This window comes from Solanum dulcamara, chromosome 6 (assembly GCF_947179165.1).
Source record: "Solanum dulcamara chromosome 6, daSolDulc1.2, whole genome shotgun sequence".
Classification (NCBI taxonomy): Eukaryota; Viridiplantae; Streptophyta; class Magnoliopsida; order Solanales; family Solanaceae; genus Solanum; species Solanum dulcamara.
This window is the reverse complement of record NC_077242.1, coordinates 74,688,944-74,708,122: the sequence shown is the minus strand read 5'-3', so window position 1 is coordinate 74,708,122 and position 19,179 is coordinate 74,688,944. Positions and strand designations below refer to the sequence as shown.

Below are 19,179 nucleotides of genomic sequence, written 5' to 3'. Positions count from 1 at the left end.
AGGGTTTTCTAAACTGCTTGTTGGTGATCCTTGGATTTAAGGAAGCATTTTCCCTCCTAAGTTTTGCCAATGAACATGCATATCTATTGTCGAAAGAGTATTTAACATTAGTTAAGTTAGAAAATAATTGCATGTTAACTGCAAAACAAGGCAACTTTGCCGAGGGGTTCTGTATTTGTTGATCCCCTCTTTTTCCCTGTTGCCAATATTATAAATTGGACAAGCTTGGAACAAATTTAGTTGTTGAACTAATATATGGTTCTGACTTCAGCTGATTCTAAGCTTGGCTACATTCTCATTCTCTTTTGACTGCACAATTTGAGTCCTGCATATGTTTTGCTTATACTTCAAACGTTCCTTTTTGGTTGTTTTAGTCCTTCGTGCTCAGTCCAACGCGTTTCTTTTGTAATCCCTTCTTTCAAATGGTCTCTTTGATTTTCTGTTAGATGCATGTCACGAGTTTGAATTATGATGCTGACTGAAAGAAGCTTGGTGTTTAAGCAGAGAAAGGTAGGGATGGACCTGTGCAGATACAGTTTCAAACTGTGAGCCATTACTGGGGGGATTTCTTGGTTATTAAAAAACAAAAGAGAATTCTCTCTACTGTTTTTATGAATATTGTTTGATATTAAGTGTGACAAGGTTTTCAACAGCAATATATGATGGGAATTATTAGTTGGTATAAAAACTTACCCGCATCGAGTGTTTACGTCATATTACAAGATAAAAATTTGAAAGGCAAGATTGGAAAGATCATAGCATGACCAAGGAAGAATTAAGAAGCTTCTGCAAAGATTTTGGATCAAGTAGTCGAGAAGGCAAGAAAAGTAAAAATGAAGAGAAAATTCAACAATACAATAATATAGTTATTGTCATTTTACTTTGGGAGGATAATAATCTAATATGTATGTAAATTTTACCTCTAATCTAAAAAATAGAGAGATTGTTTTTGATAACTTCTCAAGTAAAAATACTACAAAATAGGGAGTGAAGTACTACAAAATAGGGAGTGAAGAAGGTAGGATAAAATACTAAAGAAAGCATGATAAATTATATTAAAAAAGAAATAATCACTACATTAAAATAATATGATAATAATATGATAATCGCAATGTAAGAAGTATTAATAATACTAACAAAGATGAATACTAGCTGAGTCGTTGGTTACGCGAACTTTCATCTTGTCGGGTTATTTTATAATTCATTTTGCCATTTTTTCTTTTCCTACCATTTTTAAAAAAGAAAAAAATTGACAAAATAAGTGAGACAATTTTCAACTACCTAACTAAATCTCTTTTTTAATCCGAGTCCTTATGACTCCTTATGTCATATTCTGTCTTATTATTTCTCTTTAATACTTTTTCTACTTCTTCTTTTGTAACTTTTCATTGTCCATTTCTCATACTTCCGCATTAAAGCATTCATACATCTCCTCTTCACAAGTTCAAATTATCTCAACCACATTTTCTGCACCTTATCCTCTATCAAGGTCATATTTTATTTTATTTCAAATATCTTCATTTCTATCACTAATCCTGGTAACAAGTATAGATAAAAGAAAATTCCGAAAAAACAAAAAATATATATATATTTTTTATAAATCTACGTCTTATAAATAAATTGTTTTTTTATACTAGGTGACTGTAGAAAACATTTCCAGGATATTTTCACCAAAAATAAAACCCAAATAAAGTTCATTTTAAAACACAAAACTTCATGAACTTTATTTTTTCAACTCCAAATACTATTTCCCAGCTTTGATTTAAATTCTTTGATAAAGGAACTGTTCCTATGGTAATAAGATGGAATATTAGGACATCTCCACTCCATAACATTAAATTTTACACTAAAATAATGTTAATATTATTTTAGTGTAAATTAACTTCAACCCACTAAACTAAATTTTACATTAAAAAAATATCCTCTTTATACTCTTCTCTTTCTTTAATATTATATTATTTATTTTTTATTTCATTTATATTATCTTACTTCATTAAAAAAATTCTTTCTTCCATTTACACATTTATTATATTTGCATTTTTATTTTTGTGAAGGTTATAATTATATTTTTGTCCAATTATAATCTATAATAAAATTAAATTAAATTTTATATAAAAATCATAATTACGAATATTAAATTATATACGCCAACTTTAATATCTAAAATTAATGTTATAAATATACTACATAAAAAATAATTAAGTATACTAGAGACTTAATTAAAAATATATAATTTATAAAATGTTAGATTAAAAGTTTTATATAATGAAAATAATAATAAAATATGAAAAAAGTGATTGACCTCATTTGTCGTCTGAATCTGAATGCACATCTAAATGATTAAGATGTTGTTTTACGAATATAAAATAACATTTTTTGAAATAATTAAATATTCTTAAAAAAAATTGTGGCCAAATACTAGGTTAAACTATTAAAATCATTAAGTATATAGTTTAAAAAAATTAAAATTTATATGATTAAGAGACCAAATCTAACAAGTTTTTTAATATAGTTAAAAAGATTAGACTCCATAAATAATCATTTTAGACCTGCTCCTGCAATTTAGGGAGTATTTAATAGTTCAAAGTGTTAAGGGAAATGGAAAATGCAAAAAAGTTCAGAAGGTAAAGGAATGAGGCTAGAGAGATTTGAGGATTTTTCATTGAAGGGTGGTTGCCTCTCTCTCTCTCTGCATTCAGCCAATGATTTCTCCATTAAAATGTAAGAATCCCAACAACCCTTTTATTGATTTTGAACAGAGGAAGTATATAAATAATTAACAACTTTTGTTTCAAATGGGTTTCTATGCCCTACCAACTCTTTTTCTCTTCTTTTTTTCCTGATACTTCTACCGGAGCATTCAGTGCTGCTGGTGGGGGTGGTGGAAGTTGTGGTTTTGTAGAGGCGATGAGGATTTTTGTCCAGTTTTATTCCCTTTTGAGCTGATTAATTGAGCATTGGAGGTTATTCGACCCGTATCTTGGCGGGGCAAACTGGTTTTTGCAGCCATGGCGTGGTTGGACTCTCTTTTTGCTCGAGCTTAACACAGATCTGAGCCTCAATTTATCGGTCTAATTGTTAAGTTTAACTGAGGGAGTATTATTAACAGATTAACAGCTTCAGGGTATTATAAGCAAAAGCTTAGAAGGAAAAGAATGAGGTTAAGAGCTCGTTTGGATTTGCTTATAAGTTGCTTACAAGCTGTTTTCAACTTTGTTGAGTGTTTGGCTGGCCAAATTAAAACCATTTTGTGCTTAAAATAAGCCCAAAAAATAATTGAGTCAGTTTGGCTTGATTTATCTAAAGGAGCACACAGCTTATAAGCCAAAAAAAGTTGGGTTAAGCCAAACAGGCACTAACAGGGATTTTGAGGGTCTTCATTGAAAGTGTGGTTGCCTCTCTTTGCAGTCAGCCAATGATTTCTCCATTACCGTAAGAAACCCAACAACCTTTTTACCATTTTATAACGAAGTACATCAGTTTGTGTTTTGGGCGTGTTTCATTGTGAAATTTGAAAAAAAGAACTAGTTTTTGTTTCAAAATGGAATTTTCATGGACAAACATAACATCTCGTTTGGATTGTTGTTACATATTGTGGAGGACATAGATTAGGGTAGGAGGTTTGTAGGTAGTAGTGCATTGTCTTGCTATCTGCCCATAGCCCCATACTAGTAGTCATAATATTACTCATGTAGTTTCTTGTATTTCCATTTTGTTACTATCCAACATTTCTTATACTTCGACTATCGTATATTTTTGTAGTTAATGTTCAGTATATTTTGTTACTCTTTCTGGACTGCTTTGGACTGTTTTTCTTGAAACGAGAGTCTATCGGAAACCACCTCTCTACCTTAGAAGTAAGGGTAAGATATATGTACACTCTACCTTCCCCAAATCCCACTATGTGGGGCTATGCTGGGTATGTTGTTCTTGCTTTTATTGCTTCGGATGGCTTGAAAGAGGCGATGATGTTTTTTGTAACTTATATTCCCTTCTGAGCTGATTAACTGGGCATTCGAGGTTATCCAATCCGTATCTTGGTGGGGCATGCTGGTTTTTGCAGCCATGGCGTGGTTGGACTTTCTTTTTGCTCAAGCTTAACACAGATCTGAGCCTCAATTTACCGGTATCTTCATCAATTTTAACTGAGTGAGTATTATTAACAGCTTCAGGGTACTATAAGCAAAAGCTCAGTAAGAAAAGAATGAGGCTAACAGGGATTTTGAGGATTTTTAGTTGAAAGGGTGGTTGCCTCTCTCTGCTTTCAGCCAACGATTTCTCCATTATTTTGTAAGAATCCCAACAACCCTCTTATCAATTTTAAACAGAGGAAGTATATATTTTACAGCTTTTGTTTGAAATGGGTTTCTATGCCTTTCAACTCTCTTTTATTTTTTCTAATGCTTCTGCTGGAGCATTGATTATTGCCGGTGGAGCTGGTGGAAGTGATGGTGCTGATTATAATCGGACGGCTTGAAAGAGGCGATGATGATTTTGCCAATGTTTATTCCCTTTTGAGCTGATTAATTGGGCATTTGAGGTTATCCAACCCGTATCTTGGCAGGGCATGCTTCCAGATTTTCTGGTAGTTTTTGCAGCCATGGCATTGTTGGACTCTATTGTTGCCCGAGCTTAACACAGAACTGAGCCTCAATTTTTCTCTATTAAGCTTGATTTTTTTTTTAAAAAAAAAATAATATTTAGGTTGTGTTTGGTGTGAAGGAAAATGTTTTTTGAGAGTTTAGAAACAGAAAGCAAAAAGCTCAGAAGGGAAAGAATGAGGCTATAGAGAGTTGAGGATTTTTCATTGAAAGGGTGGTTGCCGCTCTCTACATCAGCCAATGATTCCGTTACTGTAAGAACCCCCAACAACCCTTTTATAAATTTTAACAGAGGGAGTAATATTAAGCCAGCGTTTGGCCCTGAATTCCCGAATATTGTTGGCAATTTGTTTTTGAAGTTTTAGAGCCCGTTTGGATTGACTTATAAGTTGCTGAAAACAGTTTATAAGTTGTTTTCAATTTTTTTGAATGTTTGGCTGGGCAACTTAAATCCATTTTGTGCTTAAAATAAACAAAAAAAAATAATTGGGCCTGTTTGGCTTAGCTTATCTAAAGTAGCTTATAAGTCCCAAAAAATAAGTTGGGCTACCCTAATTTTTTTTTGTGGCTTATAAACTGTTTTAAATAAGTTAAATCAAACAAACTCAGTGAAGTTTGATTATGCGTTTGGTCACAAATTTTTTCATGAATATTTGACTATTTGAAAAAATATGATTTATATCCGTAAGTTCTAAAAATTATTAAAAGTACCCATAAGTTTGTATTATCATTGTATAATGAACATGTTTCGTTAAAAAATAACCTTATAACATAATTAATAACAATCAACAACAAAATAACAATATGGGCAAGAATAATACATTAATCGCATTCTCAAACTTGTCACTGATTCAGTTGGAATTATAATCCATTATAAACAAATTGTTTTTTTTCTCAATCTTGTCAATCAAATTATAACTCAAACTTTTTCGGAGGAGGTAGATAAATATTAATTGGAATAAATAAATGATGGGTGTTTTTTATAAAATATAAAAAATTGGGGTAATTTTTAAATATTTAAAACTTCCCAAATACTAGAACTTACCCAAATACTAGTTTTATGTAGAACTTGGGAACTTGGGATATTTACCAAATATATTTGCCAAGTAATGGCCAATTATATGGCAAACACTAGTTTCCAAGTTTTTCCCAAAAATATTTGGGCCAAACGGCACCTAACTGTTTGTTAGGATGGTTGCTTATATAACGTTTCAAATAGATTCTGTACCCATTCATGCTATGCTCATACAATGGATTCTCTTTTCTCTCATGCTTCTACCAGAGCACTGAGTGTTGCTGGTTGGGGTAGTGGAAGCTGTGGCGGTGAGTATAGTAGGTGACTTTAAAGAGGCAATGATGATTTTTGTTAATGTTTAATTCCTCTCTAAGTTGATTAATCGGGCATTTGAGATTATCCGACCCGTATCTTGGCGGGGCACGCTCCCAGCTTTTCTGGTGGTTTTTGCAGCCAGGGTGTTGTTGGACTCTCTTGTTGCCCGAGCTTAATACAGATCTGAGAATCAAATTTTCTCTATTCAGCTTGGCTTTTTTGTTATATTTAGGGTGTGTTTGGTATGTAGGAAAATGTTTTTTTTTTCGAAAGTTGAGAAACAAAAAGCAAAAAGCTCTGAAGGGAAAGAATGAGGCTAAGAGCTGAGGATTTTTTATTAAAAGGGTGGTTGCCTCTCTCAACATCCAGCCAATGATTTCTCCATTAATGTAAGAATCCCAACAACCCTCTTATCAAGTTAAAACAGAGTGAGTATATGATTATCAACTTCTGTTTGAAATGGGTTTCTATGCCCTTCAACTCTTTTTTTCAATTCCTTTTTAATGCTTCCGCCGGAGCATTGATTGTTGCCAGTGGAACTGGTGGAAGCGATGGTGGTGAGTATAATCGAACGGCTTGAAAGAGGCGATGATGATTTTTGCCAATTTTTATTCCCTTCTGAGCTGATTAATTGGGCATTTGAGGTTATCCAACCTGTATCTTGGCAGGGCATGCTTCTAGATATTTTGGTGGTTTTCGCAGCCATGGCATTGTTGGACTCTCTTGTTGCCCGGGCTTAACACAGATCTGAGTCTCAATTTTTCTCTATTCAACTAGGGCTCTTTTTTGTTTAATATTAAGGGTGTGTTTGGTATGAAGGAAAATGTTTTCGCGGGTTGAGGAACAAAAGTCAAAAAGCTCAGAAGGGAAAGAATGAGACCACAGAGAGTTGAGGTTTTTTTATTGAAAGGGTAGTTGCTGCTCTCTGCATCAGCCAATGATTTCTCCATTACTGTAAGAACCCCAATAACCCTTTTATAAATTTTAGGAAAAGCCACCTAATTAGACATACATGTATACCATATCTACTAATCTAACCTATAGTTTCAATCTACTATTCCATTATTTAATAATTTTGTACCAGATTAGGAGTGAGATACATCACTCCTTAAAATTAGCCTTAAATAGAGCCCTTAATTATCTATCCACTTAATTCTCTCCATAATTTATCCCTTCACTCCAAATCAGCCCACTCTCTTTCCTAAGTTTCCCCTCCCACGTTTCTTCACCATTCTTTCTCCTCCTCTCTCACACAATCTTCTTTTGTTAAAACCACCTCCATTACTGCACTTTCAAACCTCCCCAACTGCCATAGGTTGGATTTCATCGACGGAGAAATCTAAATCAATTTATTAATACTTAGATAAATCTAAATCTATTTATTTTCTCTTTCAAGCAGTTCCTTCTTCGTGTTCGTTGATTTTGAGGTGAGTTTTATCAGATGCATAGAATAAACTATACCTACATCCATTACTGCATTTTCAAAGCTCCCCTTTTGAACTGATTAGTCGGGCATTTGAGATTATCCAACTCGTATCTTGGCGGGGCATGCTCCCAGATTTTCTGGTGGTTTTTGCAGCCATGGCGTGGTTGGATTCTCTTGTTACCCGGGCTTAACACAGATCTGAGCCTCAATTTTTCTCTATTCAGCTTGGATTTTTTTTAAAAAAATATTTAGGCTGTGTTTGGTATGAAGGAAAATGTTTTCGTGAGTTAAGAAACACAAAGCAAAAAGGTCAGAAGGGAACGAATGAGGCTACAGAGAGTTGAGGATTTTTCATTGAGAGGGTGGTTGCTGCTCTCTGCATCAGCCAATGATTTCTCCATTACTGTTAGAACCCCAACAACCCTTTTATAAATTTTAACTGAGGGAGTAATATTAACTTTTCGTTTGGATGGTTGCTGATATTATGTTTCAAATACTTTCCACACCCTTCCATGCTATGCTCAGACAGTGCATTCTCTTTTCTCTAATTCTTCTGCCTGAGCATTGAGTGCAGCTGGTGGGATGAGTATAATTGGTGACTTTAAAGAGGCAATGATGATTTTGGTCAACTTTTAATTCCCTTCTTAGCTGATTAATCGGGCATTTGAGATTATCCGACCGTATCTTGGCGGGGCATGCTCCCAGCTTTTCTAGTGGTTTTTGCAGCCATGGCGTTGTTGGACTCTCTTTTTGCCCAAGCTTAACACAGATCTGAGCCTCAATTTTTCTCTATTCAGCTTGGCTTTTTTTATTATATGAGGGTGTGTTCGGTATGAACAAAAATGTTTTCAAGAGTTGAGAAACAAAAAGCAAAAAGCTCAGAAGGGAAAGAATGAGGCTACAGAGAGTTGAGGATTTTTCATTAAAAGGGTGGTTGCCTCTCTCAGCATTCAGCCAATGATTTCTCCATTATGGTAAGAATCCCAACAACCCTTTTCTCTATACTATATTAAAAGCATGAAGACCCTTAGAAATGTTGATTGGAGTGTATAATTAAGAAATAATCATAAATATGTCCTTTACCTTGAACTCAACTGCCATTTATGTCCTCCAACTTTGGGTGTGCACAAGTAGACACACGCGTACTCGTCCTACATGGCACAATACATGCAGGACACCACGTATGATGCGGATTGCCATGTAGGACGCCAAGTAAGACGCATGTCTACTTGTTCAACTCTATACAAGTTTATGTGCTTAATTGTGCACACTCAAAGTTGAAGGGCATAGATGTCATATGAGGCTAAGTTAAAGGGCACGTTTATATATTATGCCTATAATCAACAACTCATTTGGATTGTCTTACATATTGTTTCAAAGGATTTCTATTCCCTTCAACTCTAATTTTAATGCTGCTGTCGGAGCATGGAATGTTGCCGGTGGAAGCTATGGTGGTGAGGATAATCGGACGGTTTGAAAGAGGTGATGATTATTTTTGTCCATTTTTATTCCCTTTTGAGCAGATTAATTGGGCATTTGAGGTTATCCGACCTGTATCTTGGAGGGGCATGCTGTTTTTTTCAGCCATGGCGTGGTTGGACTCTCTTGTTGCCCGAGCTTAACATAGATCTGAGCCTCATTTTCTCTATATCAACTGGGAAAATGTGATTTAGGGTTCGTTCGGTATTGGAGACGAGTGGGGAATCTGAGTAGCTCAGTTGGTTGAACTTTTACCTTGTTGGTGAGGGTTCCATTTTCTTCCTTGTAATTCCCTCCCCTATTTCATCTTCCCCAACCCCCATTTTATTTTTTTAGAAGGAGAGAGAGAGGAGTTATGTAGGTGTTGTTGAGTATAATTGACGGCTTGAAAGAGAGTGATGATTTTGTCAATTTTTATTCCCTTCTGAGTTGATTTATCTGGCATTCGAGTTATCCGATCCGTATCTTGGCGAGGCATGCTCCCAGATTTTCTGGTGGTTTTTGCAGCCATGGTGGTTGTTGGACTCTCTTTTGCCCCATTTTCACACAGATCTGAGCCTCAAGTTTTCTCTATTTAGCCTGGATTTTGTTTTAATATTTAGGGTGTGTTTGGTATGAAGGAAAATATTTTCAAGAGTTGAGAAACAAAAAGCAAAAAGCTCAGAATGAAAAGAATGGGGCTACAGTCTACAGAGAGTTGAGGATATTTCATTGAAAGGGTGGTTGCCTCTCTCTGCTGTCAGCCAACGATTTCTCCATTGATGTAAGAAACCCAACAACCCTTTAATCTATTTTAAATGGAGGGAGTATATTATTAACAACTCATTTGGATCGTTGTTACATATTGTTTCAAAGGGTTTATATGCTTTTCAACTCACTTTTTTTCTCTTCCATTTTTAATGCTTCCCCCGGAATATTGAATGTTGTCGGTGGTGCTGGTGGAAGTAGCACTCGTGAGTATAATCTTTGGCTTTTAATAGGCGATGATGATTTTGGCCAATTTTATTCCCTTCTGAGCTGATTTATCGAGCATTTGATGTTATCCGACCTGTATCTTGGTGGGGCATGCCACTAGATTTTCTTGTGGCTTTTGCAGCTATGGCGTCCTGGACTCTCCTTTTGCCTGAGCTTAAATACAGTCTGAGCCTCATTTTCGCTGTTAGTTTTGGTAAACAAAAGGTTAGGGAAATGAACAAAGCAAAAGTTCAAAAGGGAAAGAATGACGCTACAGAGACTTTAGGAATTTCATTGAAAGGGTGGTTGCCGCTCTCTGCATTAGCCAACGATTTTTCCATTACTATAAGATTCCCAACAACCTTTTTATAAATTTAACGGAGGGAGTAAGAGTTTGTTTGGATGATTGCTTATATGACTTTTCAAATAGTGTCTACACCCCTCCATGCTATGCTCATACAGTGCATTCTCTTTTCTCTAATGCTTTTGAGTGCTATTGGTGGGGGTAGTGGAAGCTGTTTGGGTGAGTATAATTGGTGGCTTGAAAGAGGCGATGATGATTTTTGTCAATTTTTTAATTCCTTTCTGAGCTGATTAGTCGGGCATTTGAGATTATCCGACCTGTATCTTGGTGGGGCATGCTCCAAGCTTTTCTGGTGATTTCTGCAGCCATGGTGTTGTTGGACTCTCTTGTTGCCCGAGCTTAGAACAAATCTGAGCCTCACTTTCTCTATTTCAATTGGGAAAATGTTGTTTAGGGTTTGTTTGGTATTGGAGACGAGTTATGTGGGGAATCTTGTAGCTCAATTGGTTGGCTACCTTAACTTTCAACTTGTTGGTGAAGGTTTCATTCTCCACCTTTTAATTCTCTCCACTATTTTTTTTAATGAGAGAGAGAGAGAGAGAGAGAGAGGAGTTATGGAGGTGCCGCTGAGTATAATTGACAGTTTGAAAGAGAGCAATGTATTTAGTCAATTTTTATGCCCTTCTGAGCTGATTAATTGAGCATTCGAGGTAATCCGACCTGTATTGGCAGGGCATGCCACCAGATTGTCTGGTGGTTTTGCAGCCATGGTGTTGTTTGACTCTCTTTTTTCCCGAGCTTAACACAGATCTAAGCAACAATTTTTCTCTATTCACCTTGGATTTTTTTAATTTTATATTTAGGATGTATTTGGTATGAAGGGAAGTGTTTTTGAGAGTTGAGAATCAAAAAGCAAAAAACTCTCAGAAGGGAAAGAATGAAGCAACAGAGAGTTGAGGATTTTTCATTGAAAGGGTGGTTGCCTCTATCTGCATTCAGCCAATGATTTCTCCAGCACTCTAAGAATCCCAACAACCCTTTTATCAATTTTAACGGAGGGAGTATATCATTTACAGCTTGCTTGGATTGTTGTTGTATATCGTTTCAAAGGGGTTCTATGCCCTTCAACTCTTTTTTCTTTTCTTTTCTTTTTTTGATGCTTCTGCTGGAGCATTGAATGTTTCCGGGGGAGCTGAAAGCGGTGTTCGTGAGTATAATCGGTGGTTTTAAAGAGGCGATGATGATTTTTGCCAATTTTATTCCCTTCTGAGCTGATTATTCGGGCATTTGAGGTAATCCGATCCGTATCTTGGCCCGGCATGCCACCAGATTTTCTGGTGATTTTTGCAGCCATGGCGTTGTTGGACTCTCTTTTTGCCTGAGCTTAACACAGATCTGAGCCTAACTTTCTCTGTCAGTTTAGGGAAACTAATGGTTGGGAAAATGAACAAAGCAAAAGCTCAAAAGGGAAAGAATGAGGCTACCGAGAGTTGATGATTTTTCATTGAATGGATGATTGCCTTTCTCTGTATTCAGCCAATGATTTCTCCATTACTGTAAAAAGTCCTTCTATCAATTTTATTGGAGGGAGTATATTATTAACAGTAGCTTGGATTGTTGTTATATATCATCAAAGGGTTTCTATGCCCTTCCACTCTTTTTTTTTCTTTTATTTTTTTAATGCTTCTGTCAGAGCATTGAATGTTGCCAGTGTAGCTGATGGAAGCGATGAGGGTGAGTATAATCAGACGGCTTGAGAGAGGCGATGATGATTTATGCCAATTTTTATTCTCTTCTGAGGTGATTAATCGGACATTTGACGTTATCCGACCCGTATCTTGGCGGGGCATGCCACCAGATTTTCTGGTGGTTTTTGCAGCCATGGCGTGGTTGGACTCGCTTTTTGCCTGAGCTTAAGCACAGATCTGAGCCTCAATTTACTGGACTCCATTACTGTAAGAAACCCTATAACCCTTTTGTCAATTTTAATGGACGGAGTATTCTAACATCTTCAGGGTACTATATAAACAAAAGTTCTGGGAAATGAATAAAGCAAAAGCTCAGAAGGGAAAGAATGAGGCTACAGGGATCTGAGGATTTTTGTTCCAAGGGTGGTTGGTTGCCTCTCACTGAATTAGCCAATGATTTCTCCATTACTGTCTCCTTTTTTGTACCTGGATTTGTTGTACTTGAACGGAGGGTCTTTCGGAAACAACCTCTCTGCCTCCACAAGATAGTGGTAAGGTCTGCGAACATTCTACCCTCCCCAGACTTCACTTGTGGGATTTTACTGGGTATGTTGTTGTTCTTGGTGGTGATGGTGGTTGCCTCTCACTGAATTAGCCAATGATTTATCCATAACTGTAGGAATCCCAACCCTTTTATCAAATTTAAGTGGAGGAGTATATAATTAACAGCTCGTTTGGATGGTTGTTACATATTGTTTCAAAGGGTTTTTGCGCCCTTCAACTCTTTTTTTCCTTCTTTTTAGTGCTTTCGCCAGATCATTGAATGTTGCCGGTGGAGCTGGTGGAAGCATGGTGGTGAGTATAATCGGACGGCTTGAAAGAGGCAATGATGATTTTTTCCAATTTTTGTTCCCTAATGAGCTGACTAATTGGACATTTGAGGTTATTCGATCCGTATCTTGGCGGGGCATACCACCAGCTTTTCTGGGTTTTTTTGCAGCCTTGGCCTGGTTGGACTCTCTTTTTACCTGAGCTTAACACAGATTTGAGCCTCACTTCTCTGTCAGTTTCGGCAAACAAAAGGTTAGGGAAATGAACAAAACAAAATTCAAAAGAGAAAGAATGAGGGCTACAGTGAGCTTAGGGATTTTTCATTGAAAGGGTGGTTGTCGCTCTCTGCATCAGTCGATGATTTCTCCATTACTATAAGAAACCCCAACAATCCTTTTATCAATTTTTCCAGAGGGAATATATTATTAACAGACTTTCGGCAGGGGAAGTCTGCATACACATTACCGTCTCAAATCCCACTTGTGGGATACACTGGGAATGTTGTTATTTGTTGTTGTTGTTGTTTGAGTATATTATTAACAACTCGCTTGGATGGTTGTTACATATCGTTTCTCTGCCTTTCAACTCTTTTTTTTCTTTTTTTTAATGCTTTCGCCGGAGCATTGAATGTTACCAGTGGGAGTGGTGGAAGCGATGGTGGTGAGTTCCATTATTGTAAGAATCCCACAGCCCGTTCATCAATCTTATTGAGGGGGTACTATTAAGGGTTTCATACCCTTCCATGCTATGCATGCTAATACCATCTATTCTCTCTATCTTTTTTAAATGCTTCTGCTGGACCATTGAATGTTGGCGGTGTGAGTGGCGAGTATCATCAATGGCTTGAAAGTGGCAAAGATGATTTTGTCGAATTTTCATCCCATTTTGAACTGATTATTTGGGCATTTGAGATTATCTGACCCGTATCTTGGCAGGGCATGCTCCAAGATTTTCTGGTTGTTTTTGCACCCATGCGTTGCTGGAGTCTCTTTTTTCCCGAGCTTAACGTAGATCTGAGCCTTTATGTCGGTTTGGAAACTATTTTATATTTAGGGTTCGTTTGGTTGGAGACTGGTTAGAGTTATGGCTATGCAAATGGTGGCAGCATAATTGACGGCTTGAAAGAGGCGATGATGATTTTGTATATCTTTTATACCCTTATGAGCTTATCAATCGAATATTTGAGATTATCTGACCCGTATCTTGGCAGGGCATGCTCCCAGATTTTCTGGTTGTTTTTGCAGCCATGACGTTGCCCCTAACACAGATCTGAGCCTTAATGTCCAGTTTGGAAAATATTTTATATTTAGGGTTTGTTTTGTTGGAAACTGGTTAGAGTTATACAGGTGGTGGTGAGCATAATTGACGGCTTGAAAGAGGCGATGATGATTTTGTAAATCTTTTATACCTTTGTGAGCTTATCAATCAGAGATTCGAGATTATCCGACCTGTATCTTGGCAGGGCATGCTCCCAGAGTTTCTGGTGATTATTGCAGCCATGGCGTCGCTGGACTCTCTTTTTGCTCGAGCTTAATACATATCTGAGCCTCATGTTCTCTCTGCCACGGCGTCGCCAGATTGCTTTGAGATGCGTTACTTGCGCCGAGAGTCTATCCGAAACAACCTCTCTATCTTTACGAATTAGGGGTAAGGCTTGCATACACTCTATCCTCCCCCAACCCACTTGTGGGGTTACACTGGGTATGTTGTACTTTCTCTGTCATTTTGGAAGCTATCAATTCAGTAAAACCTAGGCCCAAACCCTGTATTTAATTTAAGAACTTCAGTTAACATGTATAATAATCTATGATTTTGTAAATTTTTCATTCCATCCTAGGCTTATACTAATCGGGCATTTGAGATTATTTGACCCGTAACTTGGCAGCGCATGCACCACATTTTCTGTTGGCTTTTGCAGCCATGCCGTTGTTGGACTCTCTTTCTGCCGGAGGTAAACACAGATCTGAGCCTCAATTTATTGATTTTATAAAATTCAGTCATAAGACTAGTTGTTGATGTTGTTTTTGATGATGGAAGGATTTGAATCCATGAATTGCAACTTTACAGGTCTCTTCTGTTAAATTCTCTCCATAAACAAACAAAAGTGACCTGCTGTATATTCATATGTTACTTAATTAAACCTGCAACATTTATCTACATCATCTTGAAAAATAAGTCTTTGAACTTTGCAGGAATGAGTCAAAGCAGTGGAGTGTTGACTGGAGAAGAGATTTTCTTTGCCCATTAAGGCAAGATTTAACTCAGAAGGTTTTGTGCTCTTTGTACTATTTAATTCCTTGTCAGGAAAATGGCCTTTGAGCAGTTGCTTTGACTATGTAAGGGTACTAACATGACAAGCTTTTATCTCTGTCTTTCAATTGAAGTGTTATGTGTCCGTCCTCAAGTTTGATGCCCTTTTCTGTATCTTGAGAATCGAAAAATACTGAGGCTATGAAGATTATCTTTATAAGACTGAAAATATTGGAGTCAATTCCAAGGCCTGGCTTGGCAAAGACAACTTGGAAGGTATGTGAAGGAGGATGAGAAATTGTGTCCCTTCTCATGAGGCAACCAATATTTGCTGCCATGGCTGGCTTAGCTCTGCTCTTTGATTAAATAGGCGAAAATCTGAGCCTCCTTATCTCAGTTTAACTTACGTTTGATCACTGAAACCGTATCTTTTTGGTACTGATCTCATGACAAATATAAAAGACCGAAAGAGTTCATTGCATACTTAAGAGACTACGTTGAACCTATTCTCAAACATAAGGGACTATATTTGGCATTTCTTCCATTCTAGATTTGAGAGTCTATTTGCCTCTGTCTTCTCGACAAAGCAAAAGGTCAAAAGGGATAGAATGAGGCCCCGGAGAGTTAAGAGGATTTTTGTTGAAAGGGTTGCATCTCTCTGCATTAGCCAATGATTTCTCCATTACTATAAAAACTGCAGCATCTCTTTCTTCACTCTTTTGGATTAAAGAGCAGTCTCAAAAAAACAGTTATCTGTTGCATATACAGTCAGTCCTCGCTAAAACAGCCATCCTCTATGAAAACATTTCACTGTAACAACCATATTTTGACAGTATTCCCTTTCAGAGGGAGTATGATCAGTATGTATTTGGAGTTTAAACATTATTTGTGAGGAAGCTTGAAGGGTTTCCTCCTTGATATATGCTAAAACCATGAATCTTTCTTTCTTGCTTGCTTTCTTTGTGCCTTTACCAGAGCATTTAATGCTTCCAGTGGTGGTGGTGACCCGTATCTTGGCGGAGCATGTCCCCAAATTGGTGGTTGTTCAGTCATGTTATCATTGGATTTCTATTTGCTTGAGCTATAACACAGATCTGAGCCTCAATTTCTGGGAAATTAGAAAAAGCTGCACACATGGGCTGTTTAAATTGTCAGTGGTGATATGATTGATGGCTTGAAAGAGGGAAGATGATTTTATCAATCTTTCATTCCCTTCTGAGCTTATTAATTTGGCATTTGATATTATCCGACTTGTATCTTGGCAGTGCATGCCCCTATATTTTGTGGTGGTTCTTGCAGCCATGGCGATGTAGGATCTCTTTTTGCATCTGTCAAGTTGAGGTGTCCAAGTGATCACGGTCTAACTTAAAATTCGTGGCAAGTTTGAAGGGCTATCTATGTATTTGGCCTATCTAAAGTAACAGTATAATACAATGGGTAGCAACCATCCAAGCAAGCTGTTATTGATTCATTCGGTCTAGAGAGAAGTTATGGCAGTATGATTGACGGCTTGAAAGAGGCAATGATGACTTTAGCAACCTTTCATTCCCTTATGAGCTTATTAATTGGAGATTTGAGATTATCCAACTCGTATCTTAGAGGGGCATAACCCCAGTTTTTCTGGTGTTTTTTGCAGCCATGTTGTTGTCAAATCTCTTTTTGCCCGGGATATAACACAGACCTTGAGCCTCAATATCTGGGAACTCTCCTTAGTTTAAGTCTGAGGTTGCGGTGAAAACAGAGAGCTGTGAGGGAGTTCCTATGGGTGGTTTTGCCCCTCTGCTGCCAGTGATCTCTCAAATGAAAGTTTTTCCAATTGCAAAACAACCCTTTGTTGATTGATTTATTACTCCCTCCGTTTCACATTTTAGAGGCTATGAAGATTGTTGTTTGTGAAAGATGAACCGGACATTTTCCTCTCGAGCTGAAAAGACTTTAGTGTATGAGACAAATGTATGCATTTCAATTAGGGTCGTATTCTATGGTTACGATTCTACCATATATGTCTTTTTCATTAGTGTTTAGACAATATTTGGTTGACATTGAAGAAAAAGTCGTGGTATGGCAGCTCAGATGGGTCTTGTGAGGTTTGAAGAGAAAAGATCCAGTTTTGGTGTTTCTTCTCTTTCTCAAAAGGCTAACTGATGCTTGCAGTCAAGGCAGTTTTTAAAGCACTTTGGATTTTTTCTGAGTAAAGTGAATCTGAGCCTTCCCTGTTACCTTGGTTGTTCTAGAAGAACGAAGCTTTTGTGACTCTGAGAATCAGGGGTTCCTAAGGGTGGTTGTTCTGTCTCTCTGTTTCACTGTGAGTTCATAGGCGATGGATTCCTTTGTGATCAATAGGCCTCGCATTGCAAAATGGGAATGATTGTGTGCCAATATCATCTAAAAAATTGAAGTTGTTAAAGAGAGAGTACACTTTTGTTACTTACAACAACACCATACCCAGTGTAGTTGGTAGTCCCAACAATGATGATGATGATGATGATTGATGAATCCGTCAACTGTGGCCACCCCAAATAGTTGGGATCGGCTATATTTCTATCTAAATCCTTAACCTAATAAGCTTGAAATTTCAGATATTTGAGCTCATTTGTATCTTGGCTTGCCAAAGTTCAGGGAAAGTTTGGGAGCTGGTTTTATTTCCATTCTAATTTGCAGCCATGGCAAATTAGCCTTTTCTCTGATAGTTTTAACAAATCTGAGCGCATTTCTTTGTAACTTCCTATGCCTTCTACTATATTATAGCCTTTTCTTATGCTTGCATTTCAATAGTTTGAGTTTCACTAACAATTGGTGATAAGCGTAAGTTTAAGTTTGAGGTTTGATGAAGGTAGTGTGCTATGGTGAGCTTCTTTGACCGTGTCATTCTCTACAGTCAATTATAGCTCAGGTGATTTTCTTTTTATTAGAAGTCACCCTTTTGGGTGAAATTACAGATCACCTCCCTAGTTTGCTTCTATTATTACTCCCTCCACTCCCATTTATGCTTATCAGGCTGTGAAGATTCGTCTTCTGTGGAAGATGAATCAGACATTTTTCTGCTGAGCTGAAGAAAACTGCATCTTGGCTTGGAAGCTGCTATGAAGAGGAACTGTGAGTGTGCAAGAATAGTATGTACATAACCTCTGTTTACACTTTATCCATAATTGAGCATGTGTGCGCCTCTTTTCTGAAAATATGGTCTTGTTTGTGTGTATCTTGTGGTGGGAGGGGGTGGTGGGGAATTTTTGATCTCTGAAGATATATACATTTGATTAACTGTGACCAACCACAAGTAATCAGCAAACCACCTGCACCGTCCACTGTATTATTATGTCACGCTTGGGACTCGAACTTCAACCTAAATCAATGCTTGAACCTTTTTGACACTACACTATGGCTTATTTCAAGGGATTATAAAAGTTTATATATATCCAAAGAAGTCTTGCAGAATCTTGGCTTATTGCACCGTCCACTGTATTTTACTTGCAGAATATAGCTCCGACATAGTGGAGTCCATTGAACCCTCTTTGCTCTACCTAGCTCTGCCTGGTGGCAGTCAAAGTAGAGTTCATGACCACTCCAACTGCAAATCAAGAACGGTAGGATACTCCTGTGGAGTCAAGAAGCTACCATTTACAAAAGCTATATGCAGAAAGAAATGTTCCTTCTGTGTGATCACCTGCCACTAGACTACTGGTAAGTTCTAAATACTGAGCTAATTGATAGGCTCACACAAAGATTGCAGATGACCGACTATGAAAGCGGAACACGAACCTATTTCTGCTATTTTGGGTTCTTATTGAGAGTAGCGAAATCAACCTGTTCTTATTGAGAGTAGCGAAATCAAGGTTGATGATGAAGTCCTTGGGTTAATGAACCTTCGGGCAGATACTGGTAGGTTCTAAATACTGAGCTAATTGACAGGCTCACACAAAGATTGCAGATGACTAACTCTAAAAGCGGAACACGAATCTATTTCTGTTATTTTGGATTCTTATTGAGCGTAGCGAAATCAAGATTGATGATGAAGTTCTACATTTATGAGCCTTCGATGGATCTTGGATCAACGGGTAGAGCGAAGAAGCTCTTCCACAACAGATGTCTTGATCCTGGAAGTTATTTCAATATTTTTTCAGTTCTAGGTGATATTATGTCAGTGTTCGATTTATTATCATTGTTAATGTCCCTAAAACTGTTAAAGTTGGCTACATTATGCAAGTTTTCGACATAACATCTGTAATATTTTGCGAAAAAATCTATTGAAAATATTTTCTCTATCTCGTACAAGTAAAAGGTAAGGTTTGTGTATACATACATAAAAAAATAATTTC

At 37.2% G+C, this 19,179-nt stretch overlaps 1 long non-coding RNA gene across 5 annotated transcripts; it reads left to right on the top strand.

Moving 5' to 3' along the window:
* Positions 1–5,391: 5,391 nt before the first annotated feature.
* On the top strand, positions 5,392–19,108 carry LOC129891517 (uncharacterized). 5 transcript variants are annotated; one of them, XR_008767205.1, is made up of 5 exons: positions 5,392–8,331; positions 8,738–8,839; positions 14,076–14,564; positions 14,806–17,976; positions 18,338–19,108. It is a non-coding gene; the product is annotated as an uncharacterized LOC129891517 (long non-coding RNA). The 5 variants fall into 5 exon arrangements; XR_008767203.1 differs by having other exon boundaries at positions 8,738–14,260; positions 14,451–14,564; XR_008767204.1 differs by having other exon boundaries at positions 8,738–14,314; positions 14,451–14,564.
* The last annotated feature ends 71 nt before the right edge of the window (positions 19,109–19,179 follow it).